The sequence below is a fragment of the Aquarana catesbeiana genome, linkage group LG05 (genome assembly GCF_042186555.1).
Source record: "Aquarana catesbeiana isolate 2022-GZ linkage group LG05, ASM4218655v1, whole genome shotgun sequence".
NCBI classification, from domain to species: domain Eukaryota; kingdom Metazoa; phylum Chordata; class Amphibia; order Anura; family Ranidae; genus Aquarana; species Aquarana catesbeiana.
In genome coordinates, this window is record NC_133328.1 from 601,835,871 (window position 1) to 601,848,725 (window position 12,855).

Sequence of the window (12,855 nt, forward strand, 5' to 3'; positions counted from 1 at the left end):
CAGTCAATGGAAGTGTAGAACTCTTGTCATTTGGAAGCTCAACCAGCCAAAAGTAAAAGGCGTATCACAAAACTGAGCACGTTGCCTGAAACTAGACAAAAATACCTACGTTTTGATGTATAAATCGTGTATGACAAGTAGATCTTGTGGGCGTGAGAGCAATTTATAGAGAAGGAACTATAATTTTTTTTAAGGCTCTGTGCTCTATGTATGACATCTTCCACTCTAAGCAGCCCAATAGACACTGTTTAATCGATAAAATTTCCTGAAATGATCACTAAACTTAAACTTAAACTTAAACTTTTTCACAAAAACTGTAAAAGATATCAAACTGAAAAGATATAGCCAGATATCTGAATATTTTGTGAACATTTTAAAGTTTGTTTGGCGTCTGTAGGTGAAAGTATGAAGGAGCTGAAACTTTTGGGAGCAGAAGAAGATTTTAAGGATTTGAAGCATGCTCTCATTCACTTCAGTTTAAAAAAAAAGTGTTAAAAAGCCTAATATTTTAAAAAGTATAAATAGTAGAAAAAAAGTTGAACATTTTAAAAGTTGAATGGTTTTAATAGCTGAATGTATGCAGAAGTTACGCAGAACCAAAAAACTTACGGAATAAAATTAAAATTAAAAGGATAATCTTTTAAAGTTTAAAAGACTAACATTTAAAGTGGTCGTAAAGCCTAATTGTTTTTTACCTTAATGCTTTCCTTGCGTTAAAGTAAATGTTTAGGCATTCGTATCCCTACTCACTCCCCATTTTACTTACCTGATCCCTCATAAGATCCAGTGCTGTGCACGTCTACAATTCTCTTCCTCACTTCCTGGTCTCATAGGCTTTGCTGAGGCAGTGGGAGCCATTGGCTCCCACTGCTGTCAATCAAAGCCAGTGACAGAGCAGTGGGGGTTGGCGAGTCCCATTTGTCTGTGTCAATAGACACAGACCGCATGGCTCAGGAGGGAGTCCACACAAGTGCCCCCATAGAAGGTGGCTTTCTATGCAGGCACTCAGCAGAGTGGGGAGATGGGAGTTCCGGTGGGGGGCCAGAGAAGAGGAGGTTCGGGGCCACTCTGTTCTAGTCTTAAAAATGTGCCCCCCCCCCCCCTAACACCTATACTAGATAACCTGTATAAAAAAAAATGATGTGTATACTTGCCTATTTTCAGCCTGCTCTGGTCTGGTCACCTGGTCACCTGTGTCAGGCAGCTGGCGGCTGCAGGAGAATGGAGAGGGTGCCTGAAATGACTGGGAGCCATGACATCACCCATAGGATGCCCAGCTGTTGTCAGCAGTCCCTCCTCCCTCCTCCAGTTGCCGCTGGCTGACGTAGGGGAACCGGATCATGTGACTGGATCAGCGTGCTGAAATTGGGTAAGTGTATATATTTTTTACACAGGTTAGTTGGTGTATGGAGGGGGGAGGGAGTATTTTTTTAAGACTAGTTAGGCTTTAGCTGGAATTATATTTGAATTCAGTTATATATTTGTTCAAAAATAATTTCATTTATTTTAATTACAGCTAGCATAAGTACCTGAATCTGTCCTTGTATTAGCTTCTCATAAGGTCCTGCACAGCAATACTCAGACTAAGTGTTAGCTAGGCAAGCCCTATCTTTGCACAGTGCTGTTATTAAATCTCAAATTGTTTTAATGATAATGAAACATTGTGTGATGTGCTACTCATTCCTTGTCCACTCAGCAGACTCAGGATGATTTAATAACCAAACGGTTTTATATCAAGTGTATGTCAGGGCAAAGTATTAATAATAAAAAAAAAAATACATGTACATCATCTCTGCAATACATGCACGTTTACCCATGTTTTTCCTCTTTACAAACACTGCAAGTACTGCAAAATACTTTTGAATCCCACCAGAAATCCAGTGTGCTCCTATCTTTCTTTAGTGTGCTGCTAACACTGCCTCCACTACACAGAAATCCTAAGTAGTGTCATCTACCCTGTCTGATAGTCCCTGCTGGACCTCCCCCATGTTTATCGCCATTACAAAAGGAGGAGGTGTTCTGTAGTCCAGCAAGGGAGATCAGACAGGAATGACGACGCTTCTTGGGATTTCAGTGCAGCAGAGGGCAGTATTGTCTGCTCCTTACATGGAGCTAGGTGCGCACTGGATTTCTGGCAGATCTAAATCTTTTTTTCTGTAATTGAAGCATTTTAAAATAGCAATTATGGTGAAGTTCACTGATCAGCCATAACTTTATGAACACCCACTTACTATAGTGTAAGTCCCCCTTTTGCCGCCAAAGTAGTCTTGACCCGTCGTGGCATGGATGCCACTGGACCTCTGAAAGTCCAGTGGATATAAAAAGTCTACACACTGTGTTAAAATGTCAGGTTTCTGTGATGTAAAAAAAAAAATGAGACAAAGATAAATCATTTCAGAACTTTTTCCACGTTTAACTGCTTCAGCCCCGGAAGATTTTACCCCCTTCCTGACCAGAGCACTTTTTGCGATTCGGCACTGCGTCGCTTTAACCGACAATTGCGCGGTTGTGCGATGTTGCACCCAAACAAAATTGACGTCCTTTTTTTCCCCACAAATAGAGCTTTCATTTGGTGGTATTTGATCACCTCTGCGTTTTTTATTTTTTGCGCTATAAACAAAAAAATAGCGTCAATTATGAAAAAAAGCAATATTTTTTACTTTTTGCTATAATAAATATCCCCCAAAAATATATACAAAAACTACTTTTTTCCTCAGTTTAGGCCGATATGTATTCTTCTACATATTTTTGGTAAAAAAAATTGCAATAAGCGTTTATTGATTGGTTTGTGCAAAAGTTATAGCGTCTACAAAATAGGGGATAGTTTTATAGCATTTTTATTATTATTATTACGATTTTTATTGTGACAGCAACATTATGGCGGACAGGTCGGACAATTTTGACACATTGCGCAAAAGTTATCGCGTCTACAAATAATGGGATAGATTTAGGGACTTTTCTTTTTTTTTCTTTTTTTTTTTTTTTTTTTTTTTTTTAAGACTAGTTAGGCTTTAGCTGGAATTTAGCTGGTAATGGCGGCGATCTGCGATTTTTAGCGGGACTGCAACATTGCGGCGGACAAATCTGACCCCAGATTACACTTTTTGGGGACCAGTGACATTATTGCATTGATCAGTGCTATAAAAATGCACTGATCAATGTAAAAATGACACTGGCAGGGAAGGGGTTAACACTAGTGGGCGTTCAAGGGGTTAAGTGTGTTCCCTGGGTGTGTTCTAACTGTAGGGGGGATGGGCTACCAGGGACATGACAGAGATCACTATTACCTATCAATGGGAACAGAAGATCTCTGACATGTCATCTGGCAGAACGGGGAATTGCCTTGTTTACATAGGCAGTTCTGCCTCTGTACACTGCAATCGCAGGTCGCCGACGGACATAGAGTCTGCTGGACCTGCGGGAACGCACTACTATGCAAAGACTGACCTACACCTATGACGGTTTGCGCAGGAGAGCCGACCTGCTGCAGTATAATGATGGCGGCTGGTCGGCAACCGGTTAACATGAGTTTGAATGTGATTGCTTAATTCTACATCCCTAGTTATAAGAGGGTGTGCACACTTATGCAACCACATTATTTTAATTTTTTTTTTTTTATTTCCCTTTCAGTTTGTTGTTCAATTGAGTTGTACAATAGGTCACATTAAAAGCAGAAAAAAGTTCTGAAATGATTTATCATTCTCTCATTTTTTTACATCACAGAAACCTGACATATTAACAGGGGTGTGTAGACTTTTTATATCCACTGTATGCTGTGGTATACGACTCCAAGCTGTCAGTAGCTGATTCTGTAAATTTTGAGGTGGAGCCTCCATGGATCGGACTTGTTTTTCCAGCACATCCCACAGATATTCAATGGATTGAGATTTGAAGAATTTGGAGGCCAAGTCAACACCACAAACTGCTTGTTGTGTTCCCTAAACCATTCTTGATCCATTTTTGTAGTGTGGCAGAGCACATTATCCTGCTGAAAGAGGCCTCTACCATCAGGGAATATGGTTTTCTTGAAAGGTTATACTTGGTCAGCAACAATGTTTAGGTGGGCAGTCAAATAACATCCGAATGAATGGCAAGACCCAAGGTTTCCCAGCAGAACTTTGCCCAAAGCATCACACTGCCTTCCCCCATTCTTTACATACTGCATTCTGGTGCCATCTCTTCCCTATGTAAGCGACGCTCACACAACCAGTCATCTCCATGATGCAAAAGAACATGTGATTCATCAGACCAGACCACCTTCTTCCATTGTTCTGTGTTCCAGTTCTGATGCTCATATGTCTGTTGTAGGTGCTTTTGGCTGTGGACACTTGTCAGCAAGGGCATCCTTACCGGTCTGCGGCTGTGCAGCCCCATACACAACAAACTGCAATGCTCATTTATTTATATTTTCTGCTTTCAACCCATCACATTCAGGGACAACATGTTCACTTGCTGCCTAATATATCCCACTGACTTTTAGATGCTATTAAAACAAGATAATCAATCTTTTGTTTAACCTGTCAGTGGTCATAAAGTTATGGCTGATCGGTGTAAGTATACGTAAGAAGCTGAGAGCACTCTTGTTTAATCTCATTAAAAGTTCTGTTTAGTTGTGATTTCCGTGTTCTCAACACTTAGGACTAGAGGTGATAACACATTGCCTGGCCAAGATGTAAACCTCTTCAGGATGATACATCTGCTTGGCTTTGCCATATTTCACACATCTTTGCAATTCTTCAAGGCTTTCATCTGTTCGTGACGCAAGTGTAAAGTATGTCTTTTGCAGTATTCTGATTTATAGATGGCTGGTATATCAGCCTTACCCTTCTCTTCACAAGCAGCGCTCTGATGTCTGCTGGGAACTTGTCTGGAATCGGCATACCATGTAGACAGATGCCTCGCTCTCTAATTCCACATGGCTAGCACTTTTGTAATTTCTAAACTCTCCTGTTTTGGATTCTGTAGTGAACGAAAGGAGGTGTCATTGGCTGCCAGAGTGCACACTTTCTTATGAAGGTGTTTAATGGATCGACAAAAAAATAAGGGTTGTAGTAGACAGGGTTGCTATTGGAGCAGAGGAAAGAATAAAAAGCAGGCACCAATAACAGGATGATTTAACAACTGCTGAGCACCTCACCCTCCTACCCAGACATTAGAAATACATCCAAAGTAAATGGAACACACTATTGACACTGGCCCAGAGTGCACGCAGGAAAGAGGTACAGTCAGGTTGCAGAATCCCTAAGAAACAGAGAAATCTTATGAAATAAGAACAATACACGCTAATATATACCTAAACCAAAGAGCAAAAAAATGTAATGTTTTATCTTTTAAGTCCATAGATGTGGTGGCTGCATTGGTTTCCCTTTTTTTTTCAGCCCTTTTGTTTTTTTTTTCGTTTATTTTTACCTGGTAATCCTTTTAATAAGAAACATCCTGCCCTAGGGTAAGAACACTTTCTTTATTTAAGGTGGAGAAGCTTTGCCATCCTAATGGCCTGTACACACGATCTGAAAATCGTACGATAAATGCAGTTTTCGAATCGATCATACGATAATCAGATCGTTAGCACAGAGCTTTCGAGAGCCGATCATGACAGTTCATCCAATATTCCATCGGACAAGCATGAAAATTTCCCTCGTACGATACCAGATGATACGATTTTCAGTACAGTATAGTTTTCGTCCAAAAATACAATACAAATACTCTACAACACATTACGACTACTTTCACGCGGGGGGGGGGGGGAAGCAGTAAATCGCCACTAGTTTTAGCAGCACTTTCCTGTCGTTTAACGGCGCTTTTCGGCCGCTAGCGGGGAGCTTTTAACTCTCACTAGGGGCCGAAGAAAGTGTTAAAAGCACCCGTGTTGCGGCGCTGCCGAATCGCTTTGCAGGCGCTTTGGCAGCGCTACCCATTAATTTCAATGGGAAGGGCAGGTTGGGAGCGGTGTATACACTGCTCCGAAGATGCTGCTTGCAGGACTCTTTTTCCCGTCCTGCAAGCGCATGGCCCCAGTGTGAAAGCACTCAGGCTTTTACACAGGGGAGGCATGAGAGGCGCTTTACAGGCACTATTTTTAGCGCTAAAACACCTGAAAAGCGCCTCAGTGTGAAAGGGGCCTAAATCACTTCTGATGTTTTTTATTCTGTTGTATGAGAATTTTCGTAACTTTAGTAACCTCTCCATTTTTCGATATGCGACTAGCATGCAAAAAAAAAAAAAAAGCTTGTCCGATTTTCAGACCGTGTGTACTGGCCATAAGGCAGGACTACAGAACCCCCTCCTTACTATAACGTAATGGGTAAGGGTTTTGTAGAGATAAACTAGACGGGGTCAGTAGTAATGCTTGTGATAATACTACATTTTGTATATCCACCAATAAAGACACCCAAGGCATTGCCAACATCCCAAACAATATATGTACCAAAGGAGATACCCCCACAAAATGGGCCTTTTAAAGGGAACTGTTAATCATAATACTAGGATAAAAGGCCATCAGTACTTTATTACATAATGTTAAAATATACCGACAGGCAACAACATATTTTATACTTCTTTAAAATCTATCAACAATGGCTGAATAGTCTGTAAGTAGACAAAGACTTGGTGTAAGTAAATACCCTCTTGATGTGGACACATTTTAGAAATGGGTATTTTCTTTCATCAGGGGCAAAGTAGATGGAGGATGGCACACTTTTTTCTACAATATAGTTATAATTATTTTTGGTACTAAAAAATGTACAATGATATCCATAAAATACAAAGGTTATAGAAATTTAATAGATTGCATATCATCCAGCAAGGGCAAAACGCCAAGAGCGGCCACTATTAAAATTAATTGATCATCATCCACCATCGTCGCCCAGTAAAACCACGCCACCTGGTCCCCCAGAAGGGCCCTGAGCGTCTCACACTGGGATCATTCAGTGGCAAAACATACAAGTCATGCCAGGAGTATATAAAGGGGATGTCTGAAGTAAGGGGGAAAAAAAGTATATAAAAGTAAGGGTAATAAAACCCAATAAAGTATACCTGGGATTCAACAACTCAATATGGTGCAGTTCATAATTCAGGACTATATCCCCCTATTCTACTAAATAGCCAAGTGGACCCAAAGGGTTCAACAAAAGGAAGGTGCACAGGAGAGACTGAATTTCTATCACAATCAACAGGTATTTATACAACCTATCGAACTAATAACAAAACCCTTTCAGTCATATATTAACAGACCAAAAGAGCAAAAAAAAAAAGGTTCATTTTTAGGGTGTGCATATAATTTAAACAGCAGTCCACTCATTTTCATCAAAGGTGCTGTGCCCTTTTATTCCCGTTCACTGAAGGACTCCTGATTTCAGAGACTTTTGGGTAATACTGCTGCCTGTAGGAGGAATTGGACACTGGCAGACAAAATACTAGTGGGCAGCCCAGTATAACCCCTCCTACTCCCAGCCTGTCTCGGGTTTTTGCTAGTGTTTTTGGAGGATGTATGTCTTTTCACTGGTCTGCTGAGAATAGTCTAGTTTTTGACGGCTATTCTGTTTTTCTTCAAGATTTTTTACTTTTTTTTTCATTCAAAATTTCTTCTCCAAGTTGCTTGAGCTGGTCTCTCTACACCACTACCTGGATTGGTGTATCCTCAGCAGGAGTAGCTTTGGAGGCCTTACCCAGGCCTTGCTGAACAGATGATTGCGGGCTTGCCCAGAATGTGATCTTCAGGCACTGGGTAGGCTGTTCATTGTGGCATTTCCAGACCTGCTTGTACTATGTTAATTGAGTTCTTAAAGTGTTACTAAACCCAGTAATATGAAATTAGTTCCTCTGCCCCACCTCCCCCTCCCCCACAGTGCCCATAGCTTATAAATCTTCATTTTACATTAAAATACTGCCACTATATACCTTTTTTGCTGATCTGTATACCACAGTCACATGATAAACTGCACAGTTTGTCCAGTGCTGAGTTTTCAGGTAGAAGGAGATTTCCAATACAGCCTGTATACATGCCCACATGTGTGATGTCAATATCATGTGACCTGAACAACTGAAACAGGAAATGTTCTCTCCAGTATTAGAGACAAAACTGAGCATGTGCAGGACGGCTACCCTCACTATATTATATGGCCTTGCCAAGATAGACAGTGCAGGAGGAAGGATCTGTCCATATAGCGTCAAAGAGCCTTTTTACACAATACAGAGGATTAACCCCTTAAGTTCCACAGTGAGTATAACAAGCATGCTATTCTGCGTATGCAGACAGATGTTACTGTTGTGGGTTTAGTAACACTTTGTCTACCATTAAAACTGTATCAATGTGACATAAACAACACTACTGTTTTATTAGCCAGTTTTCCTTTGTTTTAATCTATGTAAAAATGTTTTACTTTTTATTGGGAATAGTGGATGTGTTGCTCAATATGCTTAAATAGTCCCAGATACCCCACATTGTACATTGTTTTTGTGACATTATGTAGATGAGACTATCTTGGCTCTTACTGAGGAGTTTCACACCACTATTAAACTAGAGGATCAGCCTGCAGCTTCTATCAGTGCTGTTACTTGTTAGTTTTTTGTGTTTTTTTTAACTATCCCTAGAACCACCAAGACATTTCTGGTGTACCCACTGTTCCCAACCATTGTTTAATGGAGACTGAGAGACTCCTGACAAACTGTTCACACCTCCCAAGCGGTTGGCAGATCTGTATCCATTTTGAGGACACCTTTGTTAAGTGGGCTGTTTCCACCATGATTTGTATCCTTCCTTAACATAGCACTGATGATCCCATTTGAAGAACGCACCTTTGTTTTTAAGGATCCCATTGATTGATGGAGATTCTTTCCAATGCTTTATTTCCACTGTCAGGCCCTGCCTTGATACTAGTTTGTTAAAATCCAGTTGACTGGACTAAGGCCATGTGAATGGATCCAGTCTCCTTCCAAGCTGATCCTTTGCTTACAAATAATTTAGAGCTCATGCCTGCGTTTCTAAGCTATTTTGTGGATGAGTTTCTAGAAGTCTCCTGTCTCATTTTCCATAGGAGTCTCCTGTAAGTAAACATGCAGAGGACTCTGAATAAACTATTGGGCATGCAAAAAGTGTCTGCTGCCATCTTCTCTTTGGAGTTACTTTGGACACCCTCATCAAGAATATCCAAACCCAAGCCAAGCGCCCAGTTCACTTGCAAAACTTGGACTTCTGAGTCCCCCAAACCCACAGATTAATGTTCTTCTTCAGTTGCCCCCACTTTCCAAAGTTGGGGTAGGGGGGATTGCATCATCTGTTGGCCTTAGTGGACAGCCAGCATCTCTGATGCCTGAGTACAAGAGGTAGTTTCCAGGGACTACAAGGTGGAATTCCACTGCAACAGCCAACCCCCGCTCCCCCTTTTCGGTTCATGTCTTCGAATCAGCCTCTGTCCCTGCACAGATTAGCAGCTCTCCATACAGTCTTTGCCCCAGTACCTGTGTTGGCAAAGTTGCAGGGGTTTTCCTCAAACCTATTTTTCTGTTCCCAAACTTAAAGGGCATCTACCCCATCTTGGATCTCCATATGGAATTGCCAACATCTGTCCTATAGCCTCTCTTCACCAGGGAAACTTTTTGGCCCCTGTGGCTATCAATAACTGCATATATACTGTACATGACTCTTTTTCCAGGGCATCGTTGACCTTTTAACTTTGCTGTAGGCCCTTATCATTTCCGGTTTGTGGCCCTGCCATTTGGTTTGTCCTCGACACGTGAGTGTTTAAAAAAGTTATGCCCTGCTAGCTGTGTTGCTAATATGCCCTCCTAATTGATTAATCGCCAGATTCAACCCACACCCAACACACAGTCACAGTATAAAAACAAGGCCTTCCTTACGGGGGAACACATACAGGGGGCTGCACATACAGGAGGTTCTTCCAAAGAAGTGGCGTTCTTAAAATAAGTGGCACTTCCGCTCTTGCACTTCAGCGATTTGCACAAAGCAAACTATAAAAGACTGCAGGTGACCCCATTTCCTAATCTTATCATCTTCCTCTCTGAAACATGCACTCTTTACCTCTCCTCCTTTTCACAATTGCTGCCTCTCTCCTCAAACTCTCTTTTCTACATCCCTCTGCTCCACCCCACAACCTGTACATATCACCCTCACTTCTCCCCTCCCCCTATTACTGCACTCATCACCTCTTTCTAACTCTAAGCCCACTTGCTAACATACCCCCCAGGATACTGAAGCATGTCCCCTCATACAAATCATATTCTCATATTACCTCCCTCACTCTTCTGCTTCTCCTAATCGCTGGAGATATTTCCCCAAACCCTGGGCCCACTTTATTTAACTGTGCCCAACACACCCATCACCATCACCCTACACCCTCTGGCAGTAGTCGCAATCTACACAATCTAGTCTCCATTCCTCTTCTTGCCAACACCAGCCTCACTCTCTCCTGCGCCCTCTGGAACGCCCGCTCTGTCTGCAACAAACTCACTGCTGTTCATGACCTCTTTGTCACTAATTCCTTTAATCTACTTGCTCTCACAGAAACCTGGCTCCACGAATATGACACCCCTTCTCCTGCTTCCCTCTCCCAGGGTGGCCTTCACTGGACTCACTCCCCCAGGCCTAATGGACGCAAGGGAGGTGAAGTGGGATTCCTCCTATCCCCCCAGAGCACCTTCCAGGTTATTCACCCTCCTCCCTCTTTTTCACTCTCATCATTCGAAGCCCACTGTATACGTCTATTCTCTCCCACTTCCCTAAGAATTGCTGTGATCTACCGGCCCCCTGGACCATTATCGACTTTCCTTGATGAGTTTTCTGCCTGGCTACCCTACTTTCTCTCTTCGGAAATTCCCACAATCCTTCTCGGTGATTTCAACATCCCTGCTAATACAAACATTCCTGCTACTTCTAAACTTCTTAGTCTAACCTCTTCATTTGACCTGAAGCAATGGGTACAGGCTTCTACTCACTCTGATGGCAACACTCTTGACCTTGTATTCTCTTACCTATGCACTCCATGCAACTTCTCAAACAATCCTTTTCCTCTCTCCGACCACCACCTTATTAGTTTCTCTCTCCCCCTGTCTTCCACCACCTTTCCCTCCAATCGCCTAACCGTCACCCGTAGAAACTTTCGCAACTTCAACTCCTCTCTCCTCTACTCTGCTACCGACCACCTCTATGACAAAATCTCCCCCCTGTCCTGCCCCAACCAAGCCATATCCATCTACAATAAATCTCTGTCCTCCACCCTGGACAAGCTCGCTCCCCTTACTACACGCAGAATCAGGCCTCGACCCCTACAACCCTGGCAAACAGATGACACTAAAATTCTCAAAAAACGTAGTCGCGCTCTTGAGCGTCTGTGGCACAAGACTAAGTCTCTCAAAGACTTCAACCGATACAAATCTGCCCTCCAAAAATACTATTCTTTCCTCCACACTGCCAAGCAAACCTATTTTACAACTCTTATTAATACCTTCTCATCCAATCCCCGTAAACTCTTCTCTACCTTCAACTCTCTACTTTGTCCTCCACCGCCTCCCCCCACTGATTTACTCACTGCCCAGGAAATCGCTAATCACTTCAAAAACAAGATTGATACAATCCGTGATGAAATCTCCACTCTACAGGTATCTCCCCCAGCTAAGACCCCATGTCAACAGATACAACTGACACTACCTCTATTCAAATCTACTACTCCAGACGAAGTTGCTAAACTCCTTTCTATCGCCCACCTAACTACCTGTCCCCTGGACCCTGTTCCCTCTCAAATGCTACGGTCACCCTCTGACCCCATCCTACACTCTCTAACCCACATCTTCAATCTCTCCCTCACCTCTGGCGTCTTCCCCGATGCTCTAAAACATGCACTGGTCACTCCCATACTCAAAAAACCATCCTTGGACCCTACCAATCTTAACAACCTACGCCCTATCTCCTTGCTCCCCTTTTCCTCTAAACTCCTTGAACGCCTGGTTTACAACCAACTGAGTGACCACCTCATTAAAAACAACCTTCTTGATCCCCTTCAATCTGGATTTCGCCCTCAACACTCCACAGAAACTGCTCTTTTAAAACTCACAAATGACCTACTAACTGCAAAAACCAACGGACACTATTCTGTACTCCTACTTCTGGATCTTTCAGCTGCCTTTGACATGGTTGACCACCCCCTCCTCCTCAAAAAACTTCACTCCATCGGTCTCCGTGACTGTGCTCTTCAGTGGCTCTCATCCTACCTATCCCAACGCACCTTCAGTGTCACTTACAATTCTACTTCCTCCACTCCTCTTCCCTTCTCTGTCGGGGTCCCCCAAGGTTCTGTTCTTGGACCTCTTTTATTTTCAATCTACACCTCTTCCCTGGGTCAGCTGATAGCCTCTCATGGCTTTCAATATCATTTCTATGCTGATGACACACAAATCTATCTCTCCACCCCTCAACTCACTCCATCAGTCTCCTCACGCATCACTAACTTACTAACCGACATATCTGTATGGATGTCACACCACTTCCTCAAACTCAACTTGTCCAAAACCGGGCTTATAATATTTCCTCCCCCACGTGCCTCTTCCCCTGACTTCTCTGTGAAGAGCAATGGCAAAACCATCCACCCGTCCCCACATGTCAGGGTGCTAGGTGTTATCCTAGATTCTGAACTCTCCTTTCAGCCCCACATCCAATCACTTTCCAAAGCTTGCCGCCTCAACCTCCGCAACATCTCTAAACTACGTCCCTTTCTAACCAGTGAAACTACAAAGCTCCTGATTCACTCCCTGGTTATCTCTCGCCTCGACTACTGCAACTCCCTCCTCATTGGCTTACCTTTAAATAGACTATCCCCCCTTCAGTCCATCATGAATGCTGCT

General features: G+C 42.7%; 1 protein-coding gene across 1 annotated transcript in view; it reads left to right on the top strand.

Annotated features, from left to right (window-relative positions):
- The window catches only part of TAF2 (TATA-box binding protein associated factor 2), a 164,737-nt gene that overhangs the window by 37,679 nt on the left and 114,203 nt on the right, over positions 1-12,855 (top strand). The window lies entirely within an intron of this gene.